Source organism: Pseudorca crassidens, chromosome 1 (assembly GCF_039906515.1).
Source record: "Pseudorca crassidens isolate mPseCra1 chromosome 1, mPseCra1.hap1, whole genome shotgun sequence".
In the NCBI taxonomy this organism is placed as follows: domain Eukaryota; kingdom Metazoa; phylum Chordata; class Mammalia; order Artiodactyla; family Delphinidae; genus Pseudorca; species Pseudorca crassidens.
Window position 1 is genome coordinate 57,137,966 of NC_090296.1, and position 26,194 is coordinate 57,164,159.

General features: G+C 34.5%; 1 long non-coding RNA gene and 1 pseudogene across 1 annotated transcript in view; one reads left to right on the plus strand and one right to left on the minus strand.

Moving 5' to 3' along the window:
* LOC137227615 (uncharacterized) overlaps positions 1–26,194 on the plus strand; it is a 415,363-nt gene that overhangs the window by 62,114 nt on the left and 327,055 nt on the right. The gene's annotated exons all lie outside the window — the stretch shown is intronic.
* Positions 2,331–11,567, minus strand: LOC137206878 (signal peptidase complex subunit 2 pseudogene; annotated as a pseudogene).

Sequence of the window (26,194 nt, forward strand, 5' to 3'; positions counted from 1 at the left end):
TCGTCATGGAGAATCTCTGAAATTCTGTCAGCAGTAAAGATTCTTCCTAACTGGTACATTAATAAAGTGAAAAAAGTTTTATTCAGGATTGCTTGTCAAAAATAGTTTTGAATTGTCTGCAGCACCCTAAAAGAAAAGGCTTTAAATGAGGGTAATGCACTGCTACTTCTTCTCATGAGTTGGGAATGATTTAAATGCATAATTACAACGTTTAACTGGGAGGTAGCCTAATACATTGGAAAAGCAGAACATCTATTGAATGAAGTGAGTTCAGCAATGAGTGTGTTTTTCTATGTGCTGGGTGCATGTGACCACCTGAAATAGATGAGAAATAATTTTGATCATGGAAAAAGAAAAGAACCCAGAAGATATAGTGAGATTTTCCAGGAAATATTTAATAATGTCAAATAGACTTTCATATTTGGCTCATTGATTACTTTTTTTTTTTTTTTTTTTTTTTTTTTTTGCGGTACGCGGGCCTCTCACTGTTGTGGCCTCTCCCGTTGCAGAGCACAGGCTCCGGACGCGCAGGCTCAGCGGCCATGGCTCACGGACCCAGCCGCTCCGCGGCGTGTGGGATCTTCCCAGACCGAGGCATGAACCCATGTCCCCTGCATTGGCAGGCGGACTCCCAACCACTGTGCCACCAGGGAAGCCCTCATTGATTACTTTTAATATTTTTACTCTTTAGTAGAAAACTCAGATTTCACCAGGACACAAACTAACACAGCATTAAATTCTTTCATGCTTTTGAAAAGTTTGAGCTGTATATTTTGGATGCAGAGTTACTGCTTGCATAGAGCAATACAGATCTGAGCACCCATGTAGAGAAGGCTGGTGCTGAAGAATCCCCAAGAAAGATAGGAGATAAAGCTAACCTTTCAGAGTATCTTGATGGTTATCAAACATTACATGGTGTGAAGAAAAAGGGAGTGGTGTCAAGCAACTTTGCTATTGCCTGATACTTTTAGATAATTATGTCAATATGGAAGGGAGGACACCAAGAGCCCTGGGAGGAGGTGTATGTATGGCTGTATGGGGCAGAGTTGTCTTAAAAGATATTAAGACATAATGATATTGGAACAAGTGGATTCTGTCTTTTTCATTAACTACCTGTGTGCAGTTTACCAAGTTACTCTGACTTTCTGAGCATTATTTCTAAAATCCAAGATTGAATAATTAAATGATATCTCAAGTTTCTTATTACTTTGAAAATTCTGTTATTTTAAAATTCTCAGTTTTCACTTGTTCATGTTTTCTGGCAGAGAAATCTGATTCTTTAGTTATAAAGTAAGTCATGGAGATGTAATGCATAGCACGTTGACTATAGTTAATAATGCTGCATTGTATGTATAAAACTTGCTAAGAGAGTAGATCTTAAAAATTCTCATCATAAAAAAGAATTGTAACTCTGTGTGGTGATGGATGTTAACAAGACTTATTGTGGTGATTATTTTGCAATATATACAAACATTAAATCATTATGTTGCACGCCTGAAACTAATATAATGTTATATACCAATTACATCTCAATTAAAATAAAAGACGTCTTTTTTCTTTAAATATAACAACTAGGTAGAACATCTTTGTTCTGTAAATTTAAATGCTCTATTTAAATACTATTTTAATTCATAATTCTTGACTTTTCTCTCATTATATTTTTTCACATCTTTCCTTTTATTGAAAAAAATTTTAGAAAATGGCAGTTAAAGGGCACACACAAATCAACAGAGATATATTAGTGGACAACCTAGGCAAGATAAAACTAAAAAATGCCATTAGCTTCTTTAATTGGTTAAAAGCACAAAATGTAACAGGCAGAAAATTTCTTTTAAATTAAAAAGCTGTGTTTTTTTCCCCCAGTTCTCCTCAAGTCAGATATATACACACCCACAAAAATAGTGTGTGAAGGAAAGCTGACATACACAAGAAGTTGTAACCTGAATTAAGGGAAACAGCCATTGAAGCAGGAATTAACACAAAAAAGTCAGCAACAGGTTAACAGTTTTCAAAACTGAGTCCTCAAATACTGCATGACACAAAGCTATACCATATAAAGTACTGCTAGGTATGAAGGAAGGAGTCTGTACCACTTTTAGCAAAAATGCTTTTCCAGAGAAGCAAATCAAAACAACACAATCAGCAAAATAAAGAAGCTATAGCTAGATATTAGAGCTACGACTACTCATATCTGACCTAGAAAGTCCTATTTATCCAGAATAGACCAAATTTTCAGGACAAATTAGGGACTTTTTTTTTTTTTTAACATTTCTTACTTTATCCATTTTAAGTTCTGTTTCTTTCTCCCATACCCCTTAATTCATCATGATTCAGCAGAAAGATGGCTGGTTATAGAATTGGCTATTTTTTTTCTCTGTGGTGAGACTGACATTGAGCCTGGATATTTCAGGCTTGTACACATCCATAACAGTGTTCTGCTGTGGTCAAAATCTTAACAATGAACTTGGTGAGCTCGGCTTCCCATTGCTGCTTTGTTCTTCCACTGATGAAGGTCAGCTTTAGAGTGTATTTGTCACCGAACCTTTTGAGAATGTACCAAATATCATCAGGATACATCCCTGTAGAATCTTTTCTGGGGCCACAAGAAAGATGCTTTTCTCCTTATATGAGGTATAAATGGTCAGGATCTGCATCATCACAAAATAGGATATGATGCACATAGCCAGAACAGGCTTGGACTCTGAGTCCAAATCAAAGCCACTGTGGCAAAGAAACAAGAAATGGTACAGATGGTGAGGCGAACATCAGTTAGACCAAAATTCTCCACATACTTGTACATTTTGGCAGAATCATTCAAAGAATTTTTCACAGCTGACACATCCCATTTGTCAGTTTTTACAGGCTTATCATCAATCTTCCACTTGTCCAACAAGCCACTATGGCTACTGCCTGTCCCATAGCTGGGGCTGTTATCAAATCCCAGTCCGTGTGCCTGACACACGGTGAGGCCCAACAAACCAAAACATTGGAGTTTGAAGGGGAGAAAGGTTTATTGCAGGGCCAAGCAAGGAGAATAGGGTGGCTCGTGCTCTAAAGACCTAATCTCCCTAATAGTTTTTGGGGAAGAGATTTTATAGACAAAATTTGGGGGGAGGTCTGCAGAGTGTGTGGCCTTCCTGATTGGTTGGTGGTGAGGTAACACGGTGGTGTTCCAGGAATCTCAGTCATCAGCCTTCTAGTTCCAACCAGTCTGGGGTCCACAGGCTGTGCTCAGCCTAAAGTTACCATCCTCCACCTGGGTGGGGGCCTTAGTTCCTGTAGAAGAACTTAGAGACATGTACCAAATTGTTATGCACATCCCCTGAGGAGGATCCAGAATGAGGCCCCACACTGCACTATTGTTTCTTTCTGCATTGCCTTACTCCCCTAATTAGTAACTGTTTGAAACTGCCCTTTGGAGCTCAGAGAAGGTCTAGGAGGCTGAAACGTTTTCCCTAAAAACAGGAAGTTGGTGGGGGTGGGGGTGAGGGGACTTCCCTGACCGTCCAGTGGTTAAGATTCCGTGTTCCCAATGCTGGGGGCCCAGGTTTGATCCCTGGTTGGGGAACTAAGATCCCACATGTTGTACTGCACAGCCAAAAAAAAAAAAAAAAGAAATGGGGGACACAGAAAGGCTTTTGTACTTGGGAGGGGCCAACAGTGTCCTGCTCAGTTTCAATTCCCAGTTTTATTTGATATTTCTCAATCTTGAGGAGAACAAGAAAAGGAATAACATTTTGGATAGAAAAGTTAATCATAAACTCAGCAGAGGAACTCAGTTTTAGTGGGACTTGTGTTCAGGACCACTGTCAGCCCCACTACTATCTCTGCCACCATCTTGTCTCTTTCTCATTACTTCTTTCAGTTGATTCTTCGACTACATTTTATACAACTGAACCTGCACAACCACACAGGCACACAAATACATTCTCATGGTAGAAAATTTTTTGAGCTGCATTTTTAAATAACAACTGAAAAGAATGTAAATATATATGTATCTATTTAAACTACTCAGAATTTTGAAAATAAATTAGTTTAAATAAGTATTTCAGTAGACAAGAAGATGTTGCTATTTAAAATATATTCAACCATTAATAGACTGAGTAAAAGGAAGGCTAAAATTTTGATTCAGGATGAAATTTTTGTCTAAATGAGTTAAGTATGAATGGTATTCCTAAATTGTGAATATAGTAATTAATTCATTTTTCTTCTTTGGAATCTCGTGTCAGTTCAATTTACAAAGCTATACTCAATTTATTTACAAATATTTGTATTATCCCACTGTTCTATCAAATTCAGTTACTATCCAACCAAGTAGTAAAACTACCTGTTGTCTTTTTTTATTGCTTTTAGTGTCCTTGAAACAACATTAATTTTCTCCTGAAAAATAAAATTTGTAATTTCTATATAGATGGATCCTACTAACACTGGATGATGTGAAGGATGACACTTTTAGTCCATATTTGTGAATCAGATAATACTATACCAATTAGATAAATTCTGACAAATTTCATTTGATACTATGACATAGAAGTTCAGTTTATGTTGGCTGGTTATACATGAGTGCATATATGACTATATATGAGTGTATATATGATTATATATGTGTATATGTTTGTATATGCATATTTACACACCCATATATATATATGCACACACACAAGGTGATCATACCTATAATTTTAGAAGTATAATTTGTAAAGTCATAGATGTTTGAGGGTTGTTCTAACAAGCAGATAATATTCAAACATATTCTTATAATTTTGAAAATTAATGTATACAAATTATTGCATATCAGAATTTCCTTGACAGATTGCTATAATACCAAATGGATATATAGGACAGCTGTTGCTATAGCAACAGGATAGGCTTTGGGAACCAAATACAGGATAATTTTTTTTAAATGATCGTACCCATTCACCTCAATCCACATACATGATAATTTTTTCTTCTGTATATACATTACTGGCTATACATTATTATCAATGATTTAAAAAATAAGGTTTGTTTGTACTTCTCTGATATATTTATATATAAGTACATTCTAAAAACTTTAAAAAAATTGAGACTTTGGTTTTCTGCTGATTATTTGCTCTTATTTATGTTATGGTTTGATTTTCATGAATAACAGTTATATAGACATATGATAGATATAGAGATTTATATTTTTGTAATTTTGTATGCAGGTTAATTCTTATCATTGAGAGAATAGAACTATATATCTCAATTTCAGATGTATATATATAGATAGATATAAATATAGATATAGATATGTTCTAAACATTAACATAATTGACATTTGGGACCAAGTAAATTGGTCCCCTTTATTAGGGGAGGCTGTCCTGTACACCCTAGGATGTCTAACTGCATCCCTGGTCTCTATCCGGTAAATGCCAGTAGCATTCGTGGATGCTATTAGTGGATCCCCCACCACTCCCAATTTCAAGAAGCAATGAACGTATATAATTCAAGCAATGTATACCAAAGATGTCTCCAGATATTGCCAAATGTTCCCTTGGAGATAAATTGGCCCCTGTTGTGAAAAGCTGGTCTAATGTTTTAAAAATATTCCATACCAGCCAAATATATATTAAAGATTATCAGCAATAGATTAAATATTTAAGCATTTGAACTATTTGAAAAATCCACATACATCTTTGATGAATTTTCATGGACTCTTCCAGTCATTCAAATCTTGGGTCTTTAAAATATTTTAAAATATTAGATACATAAGCAAATTTTCTTTCCTATAAACAAGTCTTTTAATAATATGTAGTAAGAAAAACACATAATATATAAGTTAGGAACTTTAAATCATCTACGATTTTATATTATTTACAAGCTAATTAATTAACTTGCCTTGGTTTTATGTATGCTGGTAGATGACATGAGATTCCTTAATCTAAGATGGGCAGTTTATTGCTAAAGCAATAGCAGTAGCCAGAGAATCAGTTTTATTTGTGTTAGATTTCTGAGTTCCACTTCCTACAGGGAGACCCAAAGAGTCAGAGGATAACTGCACAGGTGGGGTAGATTGTATTGTAGGAAAGGAATGCTGAGTTTAGAGAATTCAAATCTCTTCAAATGGGGAATTAGTATGCCTGCCCTTTGATCTAGAGGGTGACAATATCTCTATTTTCAATCCTGTTTGCTACAAAAATGTCCTTTAAAAAAGAAATCTGGAAGAAAAGGCAGTCAGTTCTTTGCTTACAAATGTACAAAACATGTAAGAGACCCAGGAAGAATTGTTTCCCAACAGGTACTGCATATAGACAGATTACATGAAACATAAACTTGAATTTAATTATTGCTAAATAAATGCTGAAACAATTTGAAATCAAATTTGACTGACGTACTGATTTTATCATCGGGACCAAGATATATAAAACCTATATAAAATAAATAAATACAGGCCCCAAATTTTAAAACACAAGTAATTGTGCTTTTAATTACCTGCCTTTTTTCCACTTCTAGAAAAAGAATATCCTGTGGTATTTACAGAATCAGACTTGGGAGCTAGCCTGTCTGGATTCAGATTCTGGGTTAGCTACTTAACAGTGATATGACATTAGAAGAGTTTTCTTTCTTTAGCTATTCATTGTTCAACTTCAGTTTTTTCTGTAAAAGAGAGAAGATACTAGTACTCATAGCACCAGCTGTTGCTAAAATTATAAGTGGTAATTCACGTAATGTATATAGTGTAGAACAAAATAAATAATAAATGCTACTTACTGTTATTTCTTCTTTATTGTATGAGTGAATTCAGTATGCAAGTCACTGAAGCAAACATTGAAAATGCCAAGATATATAAGACACAATCCTTGTTCCTAGGAAGATGATGGTTATTGGATGAGAGAAACAGTCACCAAAAGTTATTTTTATCTTTTTACATATGGTAAAGATATATAGAAAGTACTGTATTTTTATTAAGAAGATTCACAACTTTCTATGCTATATAGGTAAAGAGAAATATAAGTATAATTTATATATTTTTAAGAAAAGATTCAATGGATATTTTAATTTAGCCTGAAAAAACAAGTATTTCATATTTCACAAAAACACAAAAACCATATTTTTTACTGTGGTGTTTTGGAGATTGAATAGAAATTACAATGAGATAATGTCATTGCTTTATTTTTTTAAACCATTTAACTTAAACTTACCATTAGAATACTCATTCTAAAACTTTACTATGCTGTATATCATTGCTTTATTCTAGCAATTTAGTGAAATAAGAGCAGATGATTCTAACATTTATTTTATTACTGTCTCCTCAGTACAATTTTAAAGGTTTTTTCCTTTTTTATCTGATTTCTTGGAAAATAAATTTATATCTAATTGGGCCTTATATTTAAGTTTTTGTTCTTCTGAATATCTTTGTGCTCTTTCTGGGTTTAGTTGCAGGCTGTCTCTCTATATATTTTTTTAAATCTCTAACTTGTCTTTAGCACTAATATTGCAAAAAAATACAATGAGCTTAATGTTTTCTGATATCACTTCACCCTTTTTTTTTTTTTTTGACAATTTGGCATACCCTGTTTCTTTTATCTGAATTATCCTCCACCTTCATGATTCAGTTCACACAACAACTCAGCAAAAATTCTCCTTGATTATCTTAATGCAAACCTAGTCCATATGAACTTCTATAATAATCTTCCATCTTTCATTCATTCATTTTTTTTCATTTAACCAATATTTGTTACACATCAACTATGTGCCAAACACTCTACAATGTACCTAAAAGGGAGATTAAATAAGACACCAACCCATCCTCTCCATGAGCTTGAGATTTAGAAGTGAACATCGGTATTTCAACTCATTAGTTTCTTTTCGTTTAATGACTTAAAGTAGATTGTTAGCCATGTGCAAAGGAGCACACAAAGGTGATGAATAAGCTTGTACTTGAAAATAATAAGATATAGCTAATAGATAAAACAAGAAATAAATTCAAGACAGAGGAAGCAGAAGGGGGAAAAAGAGAGTAGTTTAAGAACAGGGTGTGTTTTATTGAAGTCATAAGTTGGGTGTGTTTGGAAAACAGGTTATGTGATAGGTGAGAAATTGGCATGGTTCTCTGGGTATTAGTTTAGGATGGGTCCAGTTACTGGAGAACTGACATTGCATGCTATTATTGTGTTAACCTTTATTATTTGGGCACTTATAAGTAAGATGTGACAAAATCACATTGATTTTGAAGACATTTGACTCTGACAGTAATATAGAAACTATCTATGGGGAAATCTGAGTTACTTAGAACAAGAACAGTTCTGTTTGTCTGATACTACTCTGACTAATGAAAAAAAACAAGGACTATTCCCTTCAAAATATGTTTTCTCAATTTCTCTTTAGGATTGTGTTTTGTACCCCCTTCCTTTTATTTTTTACCTCTTTATATAACAGACACAATGGAGATACTTGAGGTACTTAAGAAGAACAACTCCACCTGAGCAAGGGGGAGAATGGAAGGTGATGAAGTCAGGGGGTTAATGTGGAATTAATAATATATATTGTGTAATTATATGCAATATGTATTACAACACACACACACATGCGATTACAGAACTAGATCAAATATGTTTGCAATATCAAAAAATAGAAATAGACTATCTCACTTATTAAAATGTTTGTTTTACATGTTATATATGATATATAATTTTATAATGCATATATTTACTTTATAGTCTCTGCTTTTGGTATGCAATATTTTTTGGTCTAGTAACTACTTTTATATTAATGTCTTATAAATACACATACTTCCTTGTTGTATAAGGTATTGTATATTGGCTTAACAGACATTAATAGATTTACATAGAAATATCTTCTACCTTATTTTTTTTCTAAATATCTGATTTAAAATTTTTTTCATTCCAAGTTAATATCTGTAAGGCAGCCAATTCTACTATTTATTTATTCTAGCAATTATTTGTTTTTCCTAGTTTTATTTTTATCTATTGGAGACTGTAATATTTGCATCCCTTGCCACCACTCATTCCTAGATTCTTAAAAACATTAACTGCTCACTTCCAGAACACATAATAAATCGTCTTCAAATTTTTCTTATTTATATATATCTTATTCTAAGAAAGGATGTATAAGATTAGTATTCCCTGAGTTTTTGCATTTTTATTGTCTGTTTGTTTCATTTATTCTTTTTTTTTTTTTTTTTTTTTTTTGCGGTATGCGGGCCTCTCACTGTTGTGGCCTCTCCCGTTGCGGAGCATAGGCTCCGGACGCGCAGGCTCAGCGGCCATGGCTCACGGGCCCAGCCACTCCATGGCATGTGGGATCTTCCCAGACCGGGGCACGAACCCATGTCCGCTGCATCGGCAGGCGGACTCTCAACCACTGCACCACCAAGGAAGCCCCGGTTTCATTTATTCTTGAAAGACACTACTGCTTGATAGAAAAACCAGCTATCCTAAAAATGTTACACCATTCTGTTTTGGAATAAAATGTTGCTTTAAAGAACTGATTTTTTTTCCCGTATAAATCACTTGATACGGACATCTAAAATTAATTTTTCTTCAAAATTTTTCTGTGTTTTAAAATCAACTTTTGTACTGTTACTTGGTTAATTTTCACCTTTTGTTACTATATATATATATGTGAATGGGTAATAATTCTTACTGATTTTTCATGCTTAAATGAGTTGTGTTTTCCGAGGTTATCTGGAGGTACTTAAAGTGATAAAACAGATTAGCTTTCCCAGTCTAATAACTAATGTACAGATTCCTCCCTTTGTATTTTTACCATGAGGTATTGAAAAAATGTCTCTTTGTGAAGTCACTTCTCTATCCCTCACAGATAAATCAATTCAAAGGTACTTTCTTTGTACCATTTTTATCTTCCAGAGCTCTACAAACCTTTCTTTTAAATGGGTCTCTTGTTTCTGAAGAATGTATTTTGCTGCTATACTACATTCTGAATTTATCATCGTCTGAACCTCTCTTCCTTCATATTACTTCTGTATATCTGGGAGGCCCAGCATTTGTGCCCACCACTTCTGCTGCCTGCAGTTTGTGGTAAATTTCTATCAGTTGGAAAGGAGGTAGTTTTATCTGTACTTTTCAACAGCTTGAAGCTGGTATGGATTTTGAATCTTGTCAGTTTTCTCAGATTTGTTCACCTGGTAGCTACTCAGCCAAGTACCTCTCTTTTGGGGTATAAATTTTATTGGCCATACCTTCATTCTGAGACTTGTTAGATCTTTCAGTATCGTACTTTCCCTCTATCACTTCTACAGAGAAGTTGCTGATCCTGGTCACATATGCCTATGTTCAAGAGTTGATGCGGTTCCTTCTTACCTAGTGTTGTTGAAGATGCCATATATGGATTTTTTTTTTTTCCTTTTACTCTACAGTCCAGTCTGTCTGTTGACTATAGTAAAAAACAATGATGTTTGTACTATATTTTTGTCAATGGGAATCTTCAGTGGTATTTTATTTATTTATTTATTACGGTACGCAGGCCTCTCACTCTTGTGGCCTCTCCCGTTGTGGAGCACAGGCTCCGGACAAGCAGGCTCAGCAGCCATGGCTCACGGGCCCAGCCGCTTCGCGGCATGTGGGACCTTCCCAGACCAGGGCACGAACCCGCGTCCCCTGCATCGGCAGGCGGACTCTCAACCACTGCGCCACCAGGCCCTTCAGTGGTATTAAAAGGCATGAAATTGGATGATGCAGCCTAGAAAGTAAACACAGGGAAGAGGTTCCCAAGAAACTGTTACCTATACGAATTGGAAAGTGGAAAGGACAGAGAAGACAGCAGTGTAGGAAGTCAAAGAGTTGGCATTTTGGAAACCAAAATTTAAAATGTTTCAACGAGGGTATGCTGCTGATAGGTGAAGTAAGATAAAAACGAATACAAGATGGGATTGGTTTTATGTTAAAATAGTAAAACACCTCTGTAAAAATTTTAAAATCTGGTGTCACTCTGGTCAATATTGCAGATGCTCAACTCAAGGGTACCCTAATTTTTTTAAGGATTGGTTACCAATATTTGTCTTAAATATTATAAATGCAAATGATATTTGTGATTTTCCAATTCATAAGTATTTCTAGATTCCACACTGGAATGAATCATATCCAATAAGTTAGCACAAGGAACAGAATTATGTTTTCATCTTGAATTTTTTGTTGTATTGTGCCAGTTACTGATTTATCGCCTTTCAGCTCCAAATTCACCCTGTCAGATTGCTCTGTGAAAATGGTACTTGACATTTTAAATACTTTTTTTTCCATTCCAGGTGGCAGGAAGCTCTGTCAGTAGAAGGGGCTGAAGAGACATTCCAGGAAGAAGGGTTTTTTCTTCCTAGCACAGGTCTGCTCACTCATAGCAAGCGACTCCTACAAGCACTTTCCCCTCTTCACTGCCCTTTCCTGTGGGACACGGGAGAGCAGCACTAAGCAGCCAGAAGCTTCTCCCAGCGCGTAGGCCTTCACCAGGCTCTCTGGTAGCAGACTCTCAGCTCCTTCGGTGCTTGTAAATTCTCCAGTTCCCAGCTCCTGCAGTGCACAGCTGTGAGCACTCAGCTGCGGGCACCCTCCCCCACCACTTTTCCGGACCATCAGGCAGTTTTATAGCAGAGTCCTTCGGACCCTTGCGTCACATCCGGCTTCCCCAGTGCCCTGCTTCTGCACTGCATGACAGCCAGCAGCACCCAACAGGGAACAGCTTTCTCTGGCACCCCAGAGGGTAGATTTCTGGCAGGTTCCACCACAAGTGGAACAACACAGGTACTTCTCTGCTATTCAGTGAGTCACAGGGGTGCTTTCTCCAAGACCTGCATGTTGGTCTAGGGGAAGCAGGAGTCTTCCATGGGCATTCTGTCTCAGCCCTAGGGTTAGTGACTGCTTTTTCTATAATTAGAGTTCTCTTTCTTAATAGTCAATCCCTCCTTACTCTAATACTCTAATAATTAATAATTCTTGATATTAAAGTTCCCTGTTCAAATTATTGTGTTATTTCTCTCTCCTGATTGAACATTAACTAAGTATGTATGCAGGACAATGCAAAATTCAGAGTCCACAATTCCATTTATTGATCTTATACCATAAGTTTAAATTTGACTCTCTCAATATTTTAGCATCATTATGGCTGTAAACCTAATAATCATCACCATATTTTGTATTGCATATATAACATGAACCTTGCACTGTTTTAATACATTCATATGGTTATCAAGTCAATTAATCTTTACAAAAAACATATAAGAAAGATAATATTGTTTTCCTTTCTTTAACAGATGGATTAACTGATAGTAGGTAGGTTAAATAACTTTGTCCAAGATTATGTATCTCAGTTAAGTGACAAAACTAAGAATCACATACAGTATGTCTGGCTCCAGAGTCTATGTTACCAACACTATGTGTAATTCAATTATTTTTCCTTTTAAATATGTGTTTGTAACAGGGAAGAGCCAAATCTGACTACACGTTGGATCTGTTTCTTTTACCTTAACCTTTGCTTTACACTGCTTTTGTTCACTAAAAGGATACTGTCTATACATAATGGCCTGCCTCAGGGAACCCTGCCCCTCTGTCTGAATGTTAAACCAAAGTGCCTTTGTTCAGGGAAACATCCGGACCCTGTCCATCTGTGGATGGTTGCAAGAAGAAGAAGAAATTAACACATCCCCTCCCCAAGGCTGGCCATTCCATCTGATATTTCCAAATTTATGGCCTTTTTACTTCCTCGTCTCCTCCCCCTCTGTGCTATAAAAGAAGCTGGCATCCAAACCCTGATAAGATGATTATTTTGAGATGTTAGTCTGCCATCTTCTCGGTTTGACGACTTTCCAAATAAAGTAATATTCCTTCCTCAACACCCCATCTCCGATTTATTGGCCTGTTGTGTGGTGAGCAGAGCAAGCTTGGACTCAGTAACATGTTTATTTTCATTATAGTTAAAAACTAACTGGAAAAAATGCAGTTTATCCAAATTTCACAAGTCACATACTCAGCTAATTGACTAACAAATTCTTACTGTCCTGGATTTTCCTTCCTGAGACCCACCCACCACTTATCAGTATTTGGTTTTTGTGTAACTAAGTATGTGTTTTCTGCCTCACTTTGTAGAATATAAGCTGCTTGTGGAAAGAGTCATGTCCATCTCATTCTTCTTTAAAGCTTAGCACAGTGCCTGTTTGTGTTTTATGAATAAATGCATAATGGAAAATAAATAATTCTCCCCAATTTTATTTTTATAATTCATGCCTTTAATTTGGAGTAAACTTTTCTTTGGGGGAGAAAAATCTGTTTTTACATGTATGAATCATTAGACTGCACTAAACTTTTAGTTCTTCTCTCTTCACAAGGTATGTTAACACCATTCTCTTAAAGGAAGTTCTATTATTTTACTATTAAACTACTGTCTACATTTGATAGTTTCTGAACAGTTTGCGCTCAGTAAAATTTGTTGATGGATTCTTTAATCTACATTTTTAACTCTAAACAAGGAAGTATAATGAAGTAATACAATGCATTGCATTTTCTAGGTGTCAGTGCTTGGAATTATGTGTTCCTTCTAATGATGCTATGTTGAGGAAATGGAATGTAAAGTATCATTTTGAGCCCATAAATGTGGCATGTTGCATAATGAAAAAGAAAAAGTGGCAGTTGTTCAGAGATGTGTTGGTGGAGCCTTACAGCAGAATTGTGACAAAGAATACTGAGGGCGAGCTAGAGGATATTTTAAGCCCTGCTCTCATCTCTTTTATTTGTTTCTTCTCTAGTTCTATGTTTTAATTAAAAGAGTAAATTGAAACAGCCTGAATCTTTTAGCACCAATATTCTCAAGGGATGTTACACAGCCAATTGGGTTAAGAATCAGGCATCTACAGCATAATTTTCAGCCAACTAGTCAATGATTAGCACTCTGGCCCTGGATAAATCTCATAATCCCTTTGCAACAGTTTCAATACTGGCAAAGTGTAATAGCAAGTTTGTCAGCTCACATTCCACTCACTAGGAATAAAACATCTCTAAGCAACACACATGACAAAGGACTTCTGGATTCACTCCAAACCCAGTACTACAAAAGAAAATAGTTGACAGATCTTGATGATTATTTCAAATCAGGATACAAGAATTGTATTAATATTTAAGGGCCTGTAGAAACATTTAATCAAATAATAATGAACATGCAATATTTGGTTGAACAGTAGACTTATATGTATATATGGCAAATAGATTAATCACTTCAGCAGACCAGCTCATTGACACTTTTCACTTTCATTTACCTATTTCTGTGTAAGCAATTTGTGAGATTTATAATTTTAGATATGAATGTGGCTTAAAACATCAAGTTGAATTTTGATTTGGACAGCTATGGCCTTCATAAAATTGTTACAGACACATTTTCTTTAATGTACTCCAGGATCCAAAACAAACAAAATCTACAATTAAAAAATATATATATTATCAAATTAAAGCAAAAACAATCTGTTAGATAAAGCAACGAAAAAGTTCCAGTTTCTTTACATGCCCTTTTCCTATATATTGCTATGGATATTAACTTTGGTTAGATTCCTTGTTCTTAACATTATTTTTAAGTAAAGTGGACCTGAAAGCAAAGATCCTGAGGGAATAAGACAGAGAGTGTACTTAAGAAAAAATATTACATTGTATTACTGCTCAACAATGTTTATTTTGTTTGATACCATATAAATTTGGAGGAAAACCCTACTATTGCCCTTGTATTCTCCTAACTTTGAGCATCATAGATTTGCTTTCACCTCTTTTTAAAGTTTACATAGATGCAGTTATACAAACTATACTCTTATGTATGGCTTCAATCACAATGTTGTATTTGTGAGATCAGTAATATTGCATGAAGTAGTTCAGTCATTTTTATTGCTATAAGCTAATCTATTAAAGTTAAAACAATTTATTTACCCATTAAAAAAAAAAAGCAACAAAGTATTCCCCCCAATTCCTTGTTCTGATGGAACTGCACAAGTAATACGAAGGCAGTTCAGATATATATATTTTCAAGATAAGCTGCACATATAAATTTCTGTTTAACATATTTATGTAATAATACCTTCTGAATAAACCCATGCCACCATTCATGAGTGGATTCTCTTAAATTGTAAAACCCTAGTATTAACACTCTGAAGAACTGGTATTAAAGCAGGGCTGGATTGACCTCTATTCCTTCATCTCCTTTCCTTATACTTCAAATCACTTTTATATTCTGGCTCATATATGTTTCATAGCTAACATCTTATGTGTATATGTGTCTGTATGCTTTAATGAGGAATAAAAAATTACTTCAACCAGAAGACCCAGATTGGGTTCAACAATCTAGAATTCCTACAGTGCTAGGGGAAAACAAAACCCAAAAAAACAAAACTTACTTAATGAAGTAAAGTAGCATAGGCATGATAAAGAAGAAAAAAATTTTAAAACTTAGAAAAAAGGAAAGAAAGGAAGCAGAGAAAAAATGAAGATAGGAAGGAAGTGGGAAGGGAGAAAAAGGATATCATGATTCCTATCAAAAGACAGAATTTGGGCTTCCCTGGTGGCGCAGTGGTTGAGTCCGCCTGCCGATGCAGGGGACACGGGTTCGTGCCCCGGTCCGGGAAGATCCCACATGCCGCGGAGCGGCTGGGGCCGTGAGCCATGGCCGCTGAGCCTGTGCGTCCGGAGCCTGTGCTCTGCAACGGGAGAGGCCACAACAGTGAGAGGCCCGCGTACCGCAAAAAAAAAAAAAAAAAAAAAAAAAAGACAGAATTTATATTTTTAAATACTTTGAGTTCTTTAAGTGACTGTTTGCCTAAGCCAGAGTCTTTCTCTTGGAGACAAAACATACTTGTAAGTAAATAGATGTTTAAGGGAAAGGTGAAGAATTGCTCCCATTGTAAGTCACAGGTTTCAGCAGACTGTGAGATATCTTTCCCTTTTTGCGTAAACGTCTTGTCTCCACATAGTTTGACAAGATGGGCTTTAGGCTTTCACCACACTAACAAGTCAAGAAAACTGTGTACGCTAATTCTGTGTATGCTACCATTCAGAAGGCTGTTGACGTTCATTGCAGACTAACTTGGTCTCACCCTTCAGGTCCTGTTTGATGCCACACTATGCATCAAGCTTTCTCTGCACCCACAAATTCAGGTAGCGCATCCCACTTTATGACTCCATAAAACATTGTACTTCCCTGTGATATCATTTATCATTGTATATTGCTGATATCTATTAACTTGCTTTTTCTCCCATTTAATTGTAAGCTAAGCACTAAGGCTATAAAATAATGGTAGTGATATGTTTTATAATATATAAAACTTCCTTTATGCCAAGCACAGATCGTTACACAAATTATAGTCTTAAATTCTTTACCTTCATTTAATCCTCACAATGACCCTGGAAGTTAGGTGATATTATTATCTTTTATTCATCATTAAAGAGAGGGAAACAAATAGAGGTTAGAGAATTTGCCCGGGGCAGTGATTAAGACAGGATTCTTACACAGAAAAGCTGGTACCAGAGACTTTGATCTTAACCATCATAATATTTTCTATCATTATTTTAGCCCTAAGTCACAGCATGAATGTCTGGGACATAATATGCACTCAGTAGATATTGCTCGAAAAATAATCACTCTACTATCAATATTTGCGAATGAAAACTATATGAAAAATAAGTCTTGTATCTTCGGGTATTTTTATTGTCAAAATTTCTCTACTGATTCTATGTGCTCTACTAGCATTTTGCCATCACAAATGCATTATCTTCCCTTAAATATATGTTTGAGTTTTCTGTTCCGTTTGTCTTGCTAGTTATCTAAACTAGAGGGCAAGGAAAAGAATATCAAAACAACATCTTGTGTAGAGGAATAGTCTGTGGAATTATACACATGATGATCTCCCCCTGAAAAAGAAGTAAAATTACAGTGTGTTTAAAGTTCATTCACCCATCTCTTAATGCATAAATCTATTCAAAAATGTTAACTGAACATTTTTAAGCCAGATAACATTTTAAGCCAGATAACATGTTAGACCTTGGACATGTTATGTTTTATAAGAATGAGTTATAAAGCATAGTCTTTCCCTCATGAAACTTAGTAGACTAGGGATGCAAATAAACATAAGTAAAATAAGAAGATATACATGTAATTCTAAACCCTGACAATGTTCTGAAGGGGAAATAGGCATAATTGACAAACCATGTATATATAGGGAGCCCACCCTAGGCTGTGAAATCAGGAAAGGTCCTAAGTCAGGAAGAAGCAAGAGTAACTAAACAGAGTCTGGAAACGAACTTGGAGAGAATCCTGAAATTACATCACTAAGGGCCTCAGAGGCAGTGTTAATTGTTTTGTGCTTCCTTCTAAGAAAAACAGAAGAGAATTGATAAAGTTTTGGTCAAGGGATGGCATGGTGAAATTGGCATTTCAAAAGGACTGTCCTTGCTCCTGTGTGGAGAACTGATCTGGAATATTCAGCATATATTTATAGCTATTGTCTCCTGCTATTCACAGAAAAGACTATATAATAGCTAAGTTTAGCAAAACTTCACTGACATTGTTATGCATTTATTAAATATGCGTCTATCTAGTCCTCAAATCACCCTCATCATTACTTCCATTTTTATAGGTGAGGAAAATGAAGCTAAGATTTTGTGTAACCTACCAAATGTAAATTTAGATAGCGTGAAATTTTGTCTCCCTTAAAGCATCTTGGGCCAGTGTCTTGCCAGTGAAAACAGAAAGAAGAATTACTTGAGTGCTATCTAGGAGGTATGGTATGCCAGACTTAGTGACAGATTGATTTGGGGAAGGTCAGAGTGGTGGAGTAGGGAGAAATGTAGAATTGACTCCTAGGTTCTTATTTATGCAACTAGATATGGTTGGTGATACTCACTGAGTTGGGGAAGAAGAATTAATCTTGCAGAGGAGATAAAAGTTTCAGCATTGGACATGATGTCTGTGGATGGTTTTGAGATGTTCAAGGTGCTGTCGCATGTGAGTCAGAGGTAAGACCTGTGACAAAGGAGTCCCTAAGCGCTTGGGGGTCCTAAGTATTGATAGCAGTTGTTGGGAAGGGTAGCCAGTGACAAAGGTGTGACTTTCTTAAAAACAAGAATATCCACAGAAGTGAAACTAGGCCTACATTTTTAGAACTTCCGAGATTAAAAGTAGAGCTGTATGTTTGAGAAAAAGTGGCTATAGTTGTGGGAAAAGCTCAGAAAATTACAGCTGAGAATGATTCAACTGGAAGAATTATCAAATGTGTAGAATAAAAATATAAAGTCAAGTTATATGAGAAATAAAATATATCTTTAAATTTCAAGCAATAGACGTAATTTCTGATCTTAATGATAGCTCTTTCAGTGTATCGATGGAAATACGGGCAAGGTAAATTGAGAAGTGAGTGTCAGATAAAGAAATGGATACAGAATGTGAGAAACATGTAGGTATGCTTGATTTTTTTTAATTTAATAAAAACTTGCTTCATTTAAATTCTAAATGTGAAGGATAAAATGCCAAGGTGGGGTTGAAGACAGAAGAGGTAGAGTCAATAATATACAAGTCATTAGAGGGTCAGAGAAAATATGATCATGTGCCTAAGAAGAGGAACGATTCTTCAAGTGAAACAACACTAAATAATAAATAACCATGTCTATATTTAAAATACAGAATGAATCAAAGAAAACTTTTCACTAGTATGTGCAATTACACTGAGAGTGTTTTATTTTCTAAATATAAGTAAACTCCATAGCTTAACCAAGTTAATATATTTGAGCAAATACTAAAGAGACCTCTGCACTTGTAGAGCTCTCTTCTGAAAGTTGTAGAAGACTAGTCTAGACAGATGTATGAGGAGGCCAGTGTTAATGAACAAGAACAAGAATCTGTGGCATGACTTCAAACAGTAGAATCTCTGTAGTATATATCTAGCTTGTTCACATAACATTTTAAGACCATTGATTTGCAGCAAGAAAAGTAAGCAAACTACCTGAAAAATCAATGCTTTTAAGTAGTCAAGTTTCTTGTCCTAAAGAAATATGTAGCCGTTCCATCCAGACTTGCATGATATACAGGCCTTTAGAGTTTCTTCCACTGGGACCTCGGCTAGGAGAATAGGGAGTGTATTAACATTGTCATGCCTTTTTCCTATACTCTTGTTTGATCGTTTGTTTCCATTTGCATATTTATTTACTCATTAGGCTATAATATCCCCTACACATTAGCCTATCTTCTTTGAGGGCCTAGTATTGAGTACTCTATTTGGTTGACTTATGAAGATAGTACGGAGTATGGAGGATTTGCATAAATGAACGCCTAATTCACGTTGCTGAAAAATCCATTCTCCAGTAATGTAGCTTAAGAAGAGTGATACAAAATCTTATTCAAACAAAAAATTACATGAAAACCCTTGCATTTTTATAGGATAAAGACAGATAGGAAGATAAGTATTATATGCACAATTACAATAAACAAGTTTATAATAATATCAGTAAAACAGAATCACCAAAGTTTCTTGTATGATGAACACAATAAATAATGGAAACAACTCTACCAAACTGGATTTCTTTGCAATTTATAAATATCTTGGATTCTGATGACATTGAAGTTGGTAAGCTAATAAACAGATTTAAAGATGTATATTTAACTTAAATATAATATTTTAACTAAAAAATACACATTTTCCACCAAGCTTTTTATAGGCAAATAATTCCTTTTAACATGAATAATAGTAATAAAGCTCTGGCAAAATTTTTGCAGAAAACACATGTACAATGTATCCTCTGCTATTTTCATCTTTTTTCTTTAGAAATGATCAAGAAATTAGACACTTATGAAATAATCTGTGTATAGAATTCTTACATTTTTAGTTAATTTGTCCATCCATTAAATACCTGGCATACATTGCTAGTTTGAAAGACTTTTTCAAGTATTTTCTAAATATTTCAACTGTGCTTTTAAGAGAACTAGGGGTCTCTCTTTTAAATTTGTTTATTTATTTATTTAATTATTTGGTTGCACTGGGTCTCTTAGTTGCAGCAAGCAGGGTCCTTAGTTGCGGGAGGCAGTCTCCTTAGTTGTGGCATGTGGTCTCCTTAGTTGTGTCATGCATGTGGGATCTAGTTCCCTGAGCAGGGATTGAACCTGGGCCCCCTGCATTGGGAGCATGGAGTCTTAACCACTGCACCACCAAGGAAGTCCCTCAACAGTGATTTTATAGAAACACCCTATTTCTTTTCCAAATCCTAATTTATGTAATATTTCATGACATAGTTTATAATATTTAATGAAATAACTATCAAGTAAATAACTCAAGTAAAACTAACAAACAGATTTGAGAGCAGACATTTAGAAAATTCACTCTAAACTAATGGGATTAGAAGAGAGCATGAAGTATCCCATTATAAGTAGGTCATGTGAACACTTTGCAAGGCAGAAATAGAGACACAGATGTAGAGAACAAACGTATGGACACCAAGGGGGGAAAGAGGGGTTGGGGGCTGGTGGTGGTGGGATGAATTGGGAGATTGGGATTGATATACCCTAATATGTATAAAATAGATAACTAATAAGAACCTGCTGTATAAAAAAATAAAATTAAAAAAACCTGCTATATAAAAGTAAATAAAATTAAAAAAAATTTTTAAGTGGGTCATGTGATTCATGAATATGACACATTAATTAAATTTATTTAATTTTTGGCTGTGTTGGCTCTTCGTTGCTACACGTGGGCTTTCTCTTGTTGCGGTGAGCAGGGGATCCTCTTCGTTGCGGTGCGTGGGCTTCTCATTACAGTGGCTTCTTTTGTTGTGGAGCACGGGCTCTAGGTGCATGGGCTTCAGTAGTTGTGGCTTATGGGCTGTAGAGCGCAGGCTCAGTAGTTGTGGTGCACGGGCTTAGTTGCTCCGCAGCATGTGAGATCTTCCCGGACCAGGGCTTGAACCCGTGTCCCCTGCATTGGCAGGCGGGTTCTTAACCACTGCGCCACCAGGGAAGTCCCAGCCTTACTTTAAATATGTGTTTATAGAACTAATATAATACCTGTTTGTCTTTAATGAAAAATGAATTACTTAACACCATCTATTATGTTACTCATCTAACAGAAATATTAAGGAGCAGAAACACGTGAAGTAATTAAGAACCACCAATAGCCCATCATCACTTGCCAGTACACACTTCTCATAATGAGATATATCCTTCCTGTAAAACTCGGCTTTTAAAATTTTATTTAAAATATCTCCTAGAAAGAGATTTTGTAATCCAAGTTTCATTCTGAAAAGAAATTTAATCACATAATTATAAATAGTTGAAAATATGGATTTTATAAGGGAAATGTTAACAGGGTCTTAACTGCAGTGTTACAAATGTGATGCTGCAATAGGACAAACAGGAAATGAATTACAGTTATATGCAAAAATCACTACGCATTTTATAATGTCAAAAGATGAATATCTTTACTCATAGATAAATGACACTACAGATTGACATTTATTATCATTGTCTCTATCTCATAACCCATTCATTTATTTGACAAACTAGAAGATTATCAGTTGTGTTGTATCACAACTTGTTAGTTCTGGTTTACTGTTAATTATTTATTTTTGTAATTAGTCATTCATGAATTGAGCTGGCAATAATTATAGTTTTTTGACATCACATTGATAAAGCAAACATTAACACTTTATTATATAATACGTGACTATAAAATGCCAAACCTTTAAAAAAAACTCTAAAATATACATAAAGATCTTCAAAATTAGTATCAGTTGGAAAATTTTTACTTCCTGCTTTTATATGTACAATGAAAATCTTTTATAACTCTCAATATCTTTGTAAGTATATGTTGCAGCTCCTTGATGTTATATTTTATTTGAATAACTGCTTAAAGCATTAGTTTTCTCACAAAATGCATATTGATATTACTTGTTATAGACACAAATTCATAAGATGTATTTTCGTTTGAATTTTCCATTCATATTTTATGATAAAAATACTGGATTTCTAATCATAAACCCACAATGTGCTCACTTTCATTTTTTGGTAGTTACATATAAAAAGTCAAACATCTTAAGGGAAAAATACATCTTTAATAAAAGAGGATATTAGGTAGAAAAATCAGGTAGTATTCAGTGGAATTATGATGTATATATTATCAATGTACTTATGAAATAAATCATTGATTTTTCATAAAATATATCCAATCAAAATTGGTTTATTAGTTTATATTTCCCAAGACATATATTTATCTCAAGTGGAGCATTTAAAAGCTAAAGAATTGTCTGTTAATCATTAGGAGGGATACTGAAGCATAATTTAAAGGCTTTAACTTCAGAAACTGTGATGAAGGAAATATTCCTAATGGTGTTAGCAGGATAAAAGGGAAAATATATGGTCGTTAAATGTCAGGCAAAACAACTGTGGGAAACTGTTATGTTCCCCAAGGGTAGGAAGGAAACAGAGTTAAAGCCTTGAACAGAGCAGAAGCCAGAATGAGTGAATTGCCTCATTGAATTTGATAATCCAAACAATCTTATTTGGTAGGAATATATGAATTCAGGTTGTAGACTGAGACATACAGAAGTCAAATGATTTGCTCAGGTCACACCACTCAGAATTCCCTATCCCCTCTGCATCTAGGAAAGCTTATGACATTGAATTCTGGCTGAATTCTGGCTGAATTCCTTCTTGCATCTGTAGGCAGAGTGTGGACATCTCCAAAGTGACCTTGGAAGTCACTTGTCAAAAATTGAAGAGCCTCCATTTTCTTCATCCATGAATAACTAGATGAAACAGTATCTTCTGATTTATATGACCACCATTAACTAAACTCATGCATGCTCTAAAAAAAATCTGCTTTGTATTGACACAGATTTCAGAGATTATTATTTCAGCTAATACTTAGCTCAACTACAGTAAGAGTCTTTATTCTTTATTATAAGAAGAGTGTAATATAATACTAGTTAAATGGGCTTCTAGACAATTAAGTTTATCTAATCAGATGTGTTTCATTCATGTGTGTAGTAAATGTAATAGAGAATATAAATAAGAAAGGAATAATATAACAATGAGATATTAAGAAATTATCCTCATTCCAATAACTTCAAGGTTTCTTTTGGTATAATGCACACACAAGAGTTAGAAAGGAAGGTAAATCTATTTACTGATTCCCTTAATAAAAAAGATAAAGCCCACATCTAAGTAATTGGACTCTTCTCACAGTGGAATCCCACCTAATGCTTGGGCTCAAGTGGGTTGAGCGTGGTTATGTGGTAGGCTATAGAGAATTTGGGGGAGTGGTGTATTCTAAAATGTATGATTCTCTAATTATGCTGGCCAAAAATCAGTCAATTAAGAGTTAGCTAAAATAGTGTCTGGCATTGACTATCAAGTCATCACCAATATAGAAACAGCATCTGCTTTTATCAAGTGTTTAATGAATTAAATCAGAGCAATATTATATTGTTAATTATGAGTAATTAATAGAATAAATATTTAGTGCAAAATTCTGCTAAGGACAAATATTAGGTGCTTTGCAGATAAGTAATAACAGAGCAGGTGAGCACAGCAATTCATAGCGTGCTAAATCAAGTAGAGCACATTGTGAGCCAGGTTCCTCAATGAAAACAGCCGTGTTAATGAGACAATCACTATTTTAGCTGAGCTTAAAGTAGCCACAACACCCAAGGAATAAAACATTCTGTAACATGATAAAGTTACCTACATAGATTATATACCAGTTATTCCCTAAAATGGAATATCTAACAGAGTATTATCACGTTAAAACTAAACATGTTTTTTTCTTTTTAGTGGATTTTAATTAGATTTCTCAGAGACACATACAATTTCTGTCAGAATTCTATATGAATCTTAAAGCAGAATAACTATATATCTCCTTCCATAAAAAACCCCCAGAAAACAGGGGAAAAAAACGTAACGGACCAAATAAATTGCTTTAGCAGTTTAAGAGAAATCCAGTCTGAAGAGAAAATACTCCTCTTTGAGAGAGAAATATTATGTCAAGAATTACACATATTCTTTTCATACATATATTCAACAGTAGGTATTTTCCAATTTCCTATAGCAAATACATATGCGATGGCCAAATGTATATGATGAGAAGGAATGTAGCCCCAAAGGAATGTATATTAATTAATAATTAATAGCTATAGTACAATTAATTATTAATTAACAGTGAAATTCCTGCTGTGGTTTTAATTAATGATATTTTCTAGTAGGTTGTGTTGGTAATGATGATTATCATCTCCTATGAGAATTATTTATTTAATTAACATATTGACTATAATTCTGTTTTTGAAAATTTGCTTATATCTTAAAAATAATGACAGCCTTTGGCTATATATATTTTATTAGACATCTAATAGATTGCTTAAATGAAAAATATTAAAGAATAATAGAATAAATGCTAAATTGTGTGCTATATAAAATTAGGGGAATGATCCTGTGTAATAAGCCACTTATTGAAAAATTTAGACTAACTGTGGAAACTACATATGAAATGTTGAGACAGTAACCTCCAGTGTGGATTAAGACTGGAATAATGTTACATCCACAGTTGTATTATTTTTTTAATTAATTAGAAATTATATTATTTTATTTAGAAGATTAAGAATATATCAATTTCCTGATGGATAAAAATATCTTATTTTTAATAAAATATCTATAATAAGTCAAAGCAACTGAACCATGTGGGCAGTCAGTAAATTCTGTATCATTTTATTTTAGTAAGTAGTCCTGTGTTTTTCATAATCATTGATCACTTTTAAAAGCCTAATAATACGTATGACCTGAAATTCCTTGCAAGGCAACTAAATGAATACAATGTTTGTAAATTCAGTATTTGAAAAAATACTGTTGCTGCATTGATTATATTGTGCTTTTTATAATCGAAATACTGAAAATCAGATATTATACATAGAATATAAATAGTATAAACTTGAAATTCCTAGGAATTATTGTTAGTATAATGCTCATTATTTTTCAAAGTACATCTCAAATGAATATTTTATAAAAATAGTGACAGAATATGTATTTACCTTCATGGATAAACTTCAAGATGAAACATCATAAACTGCAGGTTGCTTATCTTTCATTTATCAGCATGCATTTTAATGAACTAATTAGTATATTTTTAAAGTCTCATTAAAAGTAGTGTAAGTATTGGGGCTTCAGTAAAATAGAAACCAAGATAACAAGATTTGGCTACTTAGAGAAAAATATTCCATATTGTGTGGACAGACTGATCACTCGGATGAAATGAACATTAGACAGGTCCATTTCATATACTGAGACCAATATTTTCCATCCTTGATGTTTCTTTCTATCTATTGCCCAGTCTACCCACATGCATATCCCTAACGTAATGTCATTTCTTGTATGCATTATAAGTTCTTGCTCCCAAGTTAACCTTAAATTAGGAAATTTCTATTAAATTTGAATTCTAAGAAGCCAAAATAAAATGAATTGTTGTTATATTGCTCTTTCCACTCGGATGGTTGGGAAACCAATTCAGTTCAGATTTTACAAATTTTACATGTACCTGATTGTTGATTATTAACTCAGCATCAGCTGTCTCCTTCTACCCCTGAGGGAAGAAGCCTGGGAACTCCTTTTCTCAGAATTCCTTGTGAGCTGGTTTCTAGGTTAGATTCTGCTAATGACAGGCATTCACAAGTGATTTAGGAAATGGAAAAGGGGGAACTAACGTGATAGCAGTTGCAGAAAGGTTATAGATTAGGGTTTTTAGAATCTTCTGGACAAGCTCATGTTAATAGCTTGGATACTCCAAGCAGGTGAAATCATCCAAGGCTTCCTTGAAAATCCTGCACTTGCTGACTGAATGACTGTTTCACAGGTGTTCCCTGCTGTGGAAGACTTTAGTTTTCTGCTTTAACTCTCCTGTTGCTTAAAATATTTAGAATGACTTTTATTTTATTGACAGAATCTTGATTAACCAGTTAGGGTTCACAATAGATTATATTTGAAGCTTTATTATCAGTAAAGCATAATGTGCCCTTTAAATATGGTCTATGTCTTAGGGACAAATGGCCAGGCCTTAAAGAGATAGTACAGTATGTGTTTGTTCGTAGATTATTGAAGGAATTAAAGTTATAACTTCTAGCACATGAGGAGGTTCCACAATAACAACTAACAATATACTAATTTGAAGGAATGAGCATGAATTAAAGCAAAAGTATGCAAAGGAAAATGA